Source organism: Clavelina lepadiformis, chromosome 6, assembly GCF_947623445.1.
Source record: "Clavelina lepadiformis chromosome 6, kaClaLepa1.1, whole genome shotgun sequence".
NCBI classification, from domain to species: Eukaryota; Metazoa; Chordata; class Ascidiacea; order Aplousobranchia; family Clavelinidae; genus Clavelina; species Clavelina lepadiformis.
Window position 1 is genome coordinate 17,478,653 of NC_135245.1, and position 6,773 is coordinate 17,485,425.

A 6,773-nucleotide genomic window follows, 5' to 3' on the forward strand; every position below is an offset into this window, starting at 1 on the left:
AAACGTTGTTCATGTCATTATACCGTAACGTATCCGGCCGTCACAACGAATAAACTTAGTCGTTAGATACCATTTTCTAACGAACATCTTGAACTTGTGTTTGCTTGAGATTGCGCATTTCGATTATGTCATAATTCTAATCGTCGGTCACAAATATAAGTCACTGTGAAAACTAAAGATTTCTTTCCGCTAAGCTGATAAATGCCTTACATCATAATTAAGAGCACCAGACAACTTTTGCTTTTCCGTGCGTAATTTGTTATAAAAGTTGGAACCACTAAGCTATCCCAATTTAAGCATGGTTAGTTTCAACAAGTAAACGATTGCCAAGTATTGGTACAACCCCTTGCACTGCCAGATGTCGGCTGCAATGTGCTGACAATGACATTACAAGTTCCATCACCTAGTCCCCTACGCACAGTAATAGGAGGCGGCATTAATTTTAGAGATCTAAAAAGGAGCGCTGTACAAAAAAGGTTAATAATCACTGTTTCAGTTCAGTCTAAAAGTCAACGTTGCCAACCAGCTAACTGGGGTGCAAGATTAAAGAATCGTCAATCGCATAGCCTTAGGATTATAGTTAATCTATAGGCTGCTGTAATTATTGCACCGAAAAAATCGTATACGTTCAAAGATATTTTCACAGTTTCTTGTTAATCCATATCTTAAATGTTATCAACCTAAGCCTAATCTAAAAATATTCATTTTAAACTAAATTTAACTTCAATTAAACCCTAACTATTTATTAACGTCTAAAAAGTTACAAAACTTTTTTGACTTGCCGCGCTCTGGCTGTTTTGCATGTCATGTACATTACGCGCGGCATATAATCTGGGATGGAAAAGCCAGAAATTAGACCAACGCAATGGGGCAGCACACAACTACTCAGCAGGAGAGAGAAAATGGCCTTTTGTGTGAACTGCGATGAATAGAAAAAGTCCATCTTCTCTCTCGCGAAAGCTAGCGGCAATCATAACCTTAACAGCCTTATCGAAATACTAATAAGCGAATAATTAAAACTAGGTCAACATAGAAGGTAATAAGCAGCATTTTGATATAAATATGCTAATATTTCACAAAATAGAAAACGCAAAGTCGGATGGCTTGTATAAAATTTCAGAAAAAGTAATAAAATCTCAGTTTTTAGCCAGGGTGCGTCGTCCTGCCACTGTTGATCGAGAAAGGGAAGCAAACTGAGGAAATGCTGCAAAAGACTGCGACATGAGGTTTCGCAAATACCTTTTGCATTTCTCTCAAAGCGTATTATGGTGTTAAAAGCAGCCTTGGATGGGGTATCGGGCTTTCGGGGAGTTTTTACGTTTAACGCAACTGGTAGTTTGTCGAAATTGGAAAGGTCGGCCATCCTCGGATACGGCTTGTTACGTGCTCTGCAATTTCTGGTCGTTTGCAATCATCTGTGATTTCTTCGAAAACGCTGCGAACTGTTTTCGGGGATTTCTGCTGACCTGCGCCAACTTCCCGCTAAGGGAAAGGGACGGTTGTCGAATAAGTAGCGCAGCTACCAGGGCAGAAAAGGTCACAGTGGAGAACATAGGCCCGGAAAATTGGTGTATGTAGACTGAGCTAGGTATAAGTTAGTAGATATCAGTGCTGTAGGCTAACTAGGTCATTTTTTAAGACTCGAGTCGAGTCAAGTCGTTTGGGAAGTTGACTTAAGTCAAGTCGAGATAAATTATTAATTTGCTCAAGTCAAGTCATGCTAAAATATAATGCAAGTCAATTGAAGTCGTACAGAAGAGAAGGCAAGATTACCGTCTGTCATGCATATTTCACGATATAATTACATAATTTAAAATATCCTACAACATCCACTATAACAAGATCTAACAGCAAAGACTCCACTCAACTTCAGATATGCTTCTGAAACTTTACTCAACAGTGACAAAACCCATGTTTACTCGTTGAAACTACATCAAACTAGATTACGATTAAAAACACATCAAGCGTCAAGCGTCAAGCGTCAAGCGTCAAGCGTCAAGCGTCAAGCGCATCATTAAACAACTCTTTATTCCATTAATGAAACTAGTGAGTAGTGACATAATGCAGAGGACGACAGACGTAAATATGCACATACCACACAAACCCATCCTAAATCAAGCGTCAAGCGCATCATTAAACAACTCTTTATTCCATTAATGAAACTAGTGAGTAGTGACATAATGCAGAGGACGACAGACGTAAATATGCACATACCACACAAACCCATCCTAAATCTAATCCTTATCCATTAAGCTTATCCTAAAACCCTATTTTTGTAAAACAACTGATTTAAGCCTATTTCAACAACAGTTCACAGTTAATTTCACAGTTTCTTCTTAACCTAACGTAAACGTTATAATACAAAAACCTAAATCTATACCTTGTAATCTAAAAGTCAGTTTAATTAAACCCTAAATGACTAAAATCAACTTTTAGCAGGTCCGCTTCCCTCACCTATACTAACCTAACCCCCTATATCTATGAATGAATGAATGAATGAATGAAAGTATATCCAACGTGTCATAGACCATCCACACCGTACTACTGATAAAATGACTGCAACATTGCCATCTCATCTTTTACAAGCTCCAGCATTGCAACCACACACGAATGTAGGATGTGCGTCATTACCGCATAGTTTGTTTGCAAAAAAAATAAAACATAAACAACAAACACCCTTAATGAGATGGCACCACATATAGAAGTATCGGTGAATATACGTTTAATCGATCGTTCGCAAAGAAATCAAATGTTTGTAATTCAGTTGGTCAATAAATTAACAACTAAGATTTATTGACTTGCTTCAAGTTATTTTCCCGCGACTCGTGTCAAGTCAAGTCATTTCAAGCAATGACTAGAGTCAAATGAAGTAATTTAAAAACGTGACTCGAGTCATTACAACACTAGTAGATATATTCATCCTTCGTTATTTACTCATAGCAATGTGTAATCCAACAATAGCAATATCTGCGAAATGGTAGAACCAAAAAAAATTTGACAACAAAGCCAAGTCAAAGAAAAATTAGAAAATAAAAAACATCAAAATATAAAAAAAAATTTTTGTATTAGTGCAGCCAAGAATTATTTATCTTGGTTAATAATTAAATCTTACCAAGCGCAATTTTCAGCGTAGACTCAGCGCTGTCGTCATAAGGCAATTCAATTCAATTGCCCTATGACGACAGCGTTTCTCAGACACTAATGTTTGTACACCAACCAATAGTAGTTAAGCCGTAATAGCATATATTGTATTCTTCTGATAAAGTAATTGTAACAGTCATATAATATTGCACCGTTTCCGAAGCTCCTCACTTTCACTGACTGCGCGTCGAATTATGTTCCTATGATTGAAACAACATGCGGGGTACATCCGGGTTTGAAAAATCAAGCGGCGGTAGGTTTGATGCTGGAACCGCGGGAACTTTTCAAGCTCAAATCTGTTTTGTAGTTGGTTTATAAGGCATTAGTAGAGCCGGATTAAAACCGTGATAGGTCTGGGGCTAAGAGGTATCAAGGTACTTATACGGAATTTTTGTGTGCACCATTTAACCCTATTCGATTTACCCTGTTTTGGTACCTACCCTCCTATATCTCAGTGCCGAATCGATACTGAAATTTCATACTGTTGTAGAGCAAAACTACTTGTCTTATAGAAGTGCAGAGGTTATTAATGCAGATGCAGAGCTTATCTGTCTTAACTTATGTTATGTTAACTTAATTTACCTGTTGCATTAATTATCTGACTCTATTGTTGCGTGCGGTTAGAATGCTCTAACCTCTTGTCAGCCGAAAGCTTTTAATATTACAACAGAAATAGTTTACAAGAAAGGGTTTTTATTGTAGGTGCTGTACACTTTCTCAATATTACGCATAATCAAAAACATAGTAATACCACTGCTTATAAGATGTCTATAGAGTTGCAATCAAAATGACTAGCGCAGAAAGCTCATCTGCCTCTCTCTGTGTCTCTCCGTCTGTGTCTGCTCGCCGGTAAAAGTGCGAGCTTATAAAACGTGAAGCGATGGGAGTGAAAATATTCGACAAGAAAAACGCAGCATTTCAGAACATGTGCAGCGAGGAAAACAATGTGTTGGCAATGGGAGTTACATGTAGTTCAAGCTGAAACGTACATAAATTATCAGTATAAAGTTTAAGAAGCGGGCATTTGCAATAAAGATTTCTTATCAGCACAGGTGCTGGAAACAACCTGGGAACATACTAAAGGAGTTTTCACATGAAGTTATTTAGAGCAAGTTTCCAAATATCAAACGACAGTTGAAGTGTTATCAAAAAAACAAGTTCATAAACTTCAATCAGTTACTAGAAAACACTTTTCCAAGAAATGATATAATGGTATTAAAAATACCACCCAGGCCGCAACAGAAGAATAGTGTTTTCACGTCCTCGTCATCAATGTATCCGTTAAGAAACAATAATTCTCATGATTAACTCATTTTCCACTTTTTTAATTCGATAACCTTTGATTTGCCGCGCGCTTTTTGTTTTTAACCTTTGTCCTACTGCATAATTTTACACCACTAAAAGGCGGTATGGGTACAATTGTACCCACATACATTTTAAATTGAAATTCCCAAATTAGTTATACTTTTTCTACGGTGTGCCGTATTTAATGGTCCGAATGTTTAAATACTGTGCTCTACAGAAGTATCACACGTGTTGTTAGGCCACGTAGACATTGAACAACGTTATATGATATGTTATCTTTGTGACCTCGATTATACTCAGAAAAACAGCTCATTATGCCCCTGTCTTCAACTCCCATAAATTTCCGCTGATATTGCATGGCATTTCACCGATTCGAAATTTAGCATAGATTCTTTAGCATTTATTGGCATCCTTATTGTTGCTGGTGTACGCAGAAATAACAAAGATAATCTGGAAGATATGTGGAAAATAGATGCTTTGCCTTTTGTACGTGCAGCTATGTTTAGAGATCTCTTCAAGATGATGCTCAGATTTATTAGATTTGACAACGAAAATACCTGTGCAGAGCGTGTGTAAAAAGATAAAGCTGCACCAATACGAGATATTTGGCTCATGCTGAATAAAAATTTGGAGAGAGCCTACAAACCACATGAATGCATCACCATAGATGAACAATTGTTTCCATATCGATGACATACTAAATTTACACAGTATATAATTATATACCATCAAAACCGGCTAAATATGGCATCAAGGATTTCTGGTCTCATGATGCATCAAACTCCCACCCGCTACATGGTCAGATTTATACTGGTAAACCAGTAGATGGTCCCAGACAAGTAAATATTGGTGAGCGAGCAGTTCCGAACCTGGCTTGTTTGTATAAAGGCTCTGGAAGAAATGTCACCACCGATACTTTCTTTACAGGCACAGCTAGCTATGTAATGATCACATGGGACATGACTTTAGTAGGAACAGTCAGAAAAAACAAAAGGTTTTTGCCTAGCAATATGCAGCCTGCTAAGGAAAGGGCTGTTTACTCGACCAATTTCGTCTACCATCAAGATGCAAGAGTCTGTTCATATGTGCCAAAGAAAAAAAATCGGTCGTGCTCTTCTATCATCCATGCACATGACTGGAGAAGTCGAAGGGACGCAATTAAGCAAACCAGAGATAATCAAGTTTTATGTCAAAACCAAAGGTGGGTTGGACACGATGGACAAAATGCTGGGTGAGTGAAGTGTAAACGACGGACATTGCGTTGGCCATTGGCGTTTTTATGATCGACTTCACTGGCTTAGCGTCGTTTATCATCTACAGGGAGCACAACCAAGAGTTCTAGAAAAAGGACCAACGGAGAGAGTTTCTGAAAGATCTTGCGAAACAGCTATGTATGCCTTCACGGGAAGCTCGCTCTGCCAACCGGATGGTGATGAGAAACCGTTTCCTTCGAGCTGCAGTGGAAATGGTTTTAGAACGGCACACTGCGACACCGCCAGAAGGCGAACTAACTCCAGCAACTAACTCCAAAGAACCCCATGGAAGTAATGGAGCTACACCGATTGTTGGAAATTGCTATGTGGCAGACACCGGAAACGAAAACGACGAAAAACCAGGAAAAGCTGCGTGGTTTGCGTTCAGCCTGTTTGCGACGAACACTCAGTAACAAAAACAAAGTGCATTACTTGTGAAACGGACTAAAACCACCTCGATTAAGTTTTCTTTCATATTTCTGTACCAAATAAATCATTTCTGTAATCTGTTTCACTCAACATTCGAAAAATTGTCTTTGTGTTATGTAATCCGGCGTCATTTCGATACAAAATGTGTAAGGGTACAATCGTACCCATGCCGCCTCTTAAGGGTGTAAAAACAACTCGATCCTCTATCTCGGTAACGTGTAAAGATTTTTTGCCGAAATTTACTCTGCATAATCTAACACAAAGATGTAGAGATGTCAGGAAATCTCAGGTCCCTCAGGTTTCTAGAAAAAAGACTACCTTAATTTAAAATTGGAAAGGTTACAATTGTACCCATGCAGTAGGACAAAGGTTAAATGACCTCACTCAGTCATATACAGACGTTGATGATGTCATAGTTTACAAAACATACGATTCGTCTTTTATGGGAAGTTCCCCATATTTCAGTAACTGCATGTCGAATTATGTTCCTGTGAGTAAATGAGCGTGAAGCATGGGATTGTTTGCTGTAGAGCGATTTTCGTGGGGTATAGCAATCTTTCCTTACGCCCTTTTACGCCCTTTTACGCCCATGCATTTTCGCGCCTTATTGGGCTTTTTTGTCAATCACATGCTTTGTTCAATTTT

The 6,773-nt window shown here is 38.4% G+C and overlaps 1 long non-coding RNA gene across 1 annotated transcript; it reads left to right on the top strand.

Annotated features, from left to right (window-relative positions):
• The first annotated feature begins 5,593 nt into the window (after positions 1-5,593).
• On the top strand, positions 5,594-6,249 carry LOC143461792 (uncharacterized). The gene is made up of 2 exons (XR_013118081.1): positions 5,594-5,677; positions 5,767-6,249. It is a non-coding gene; the product is annotated as an uncharacterized LOC143461792 (long non-coding RNA).
• The last annotated feature ends 524 nt before the right edge of the window (positions 6,250-6,773 follow it).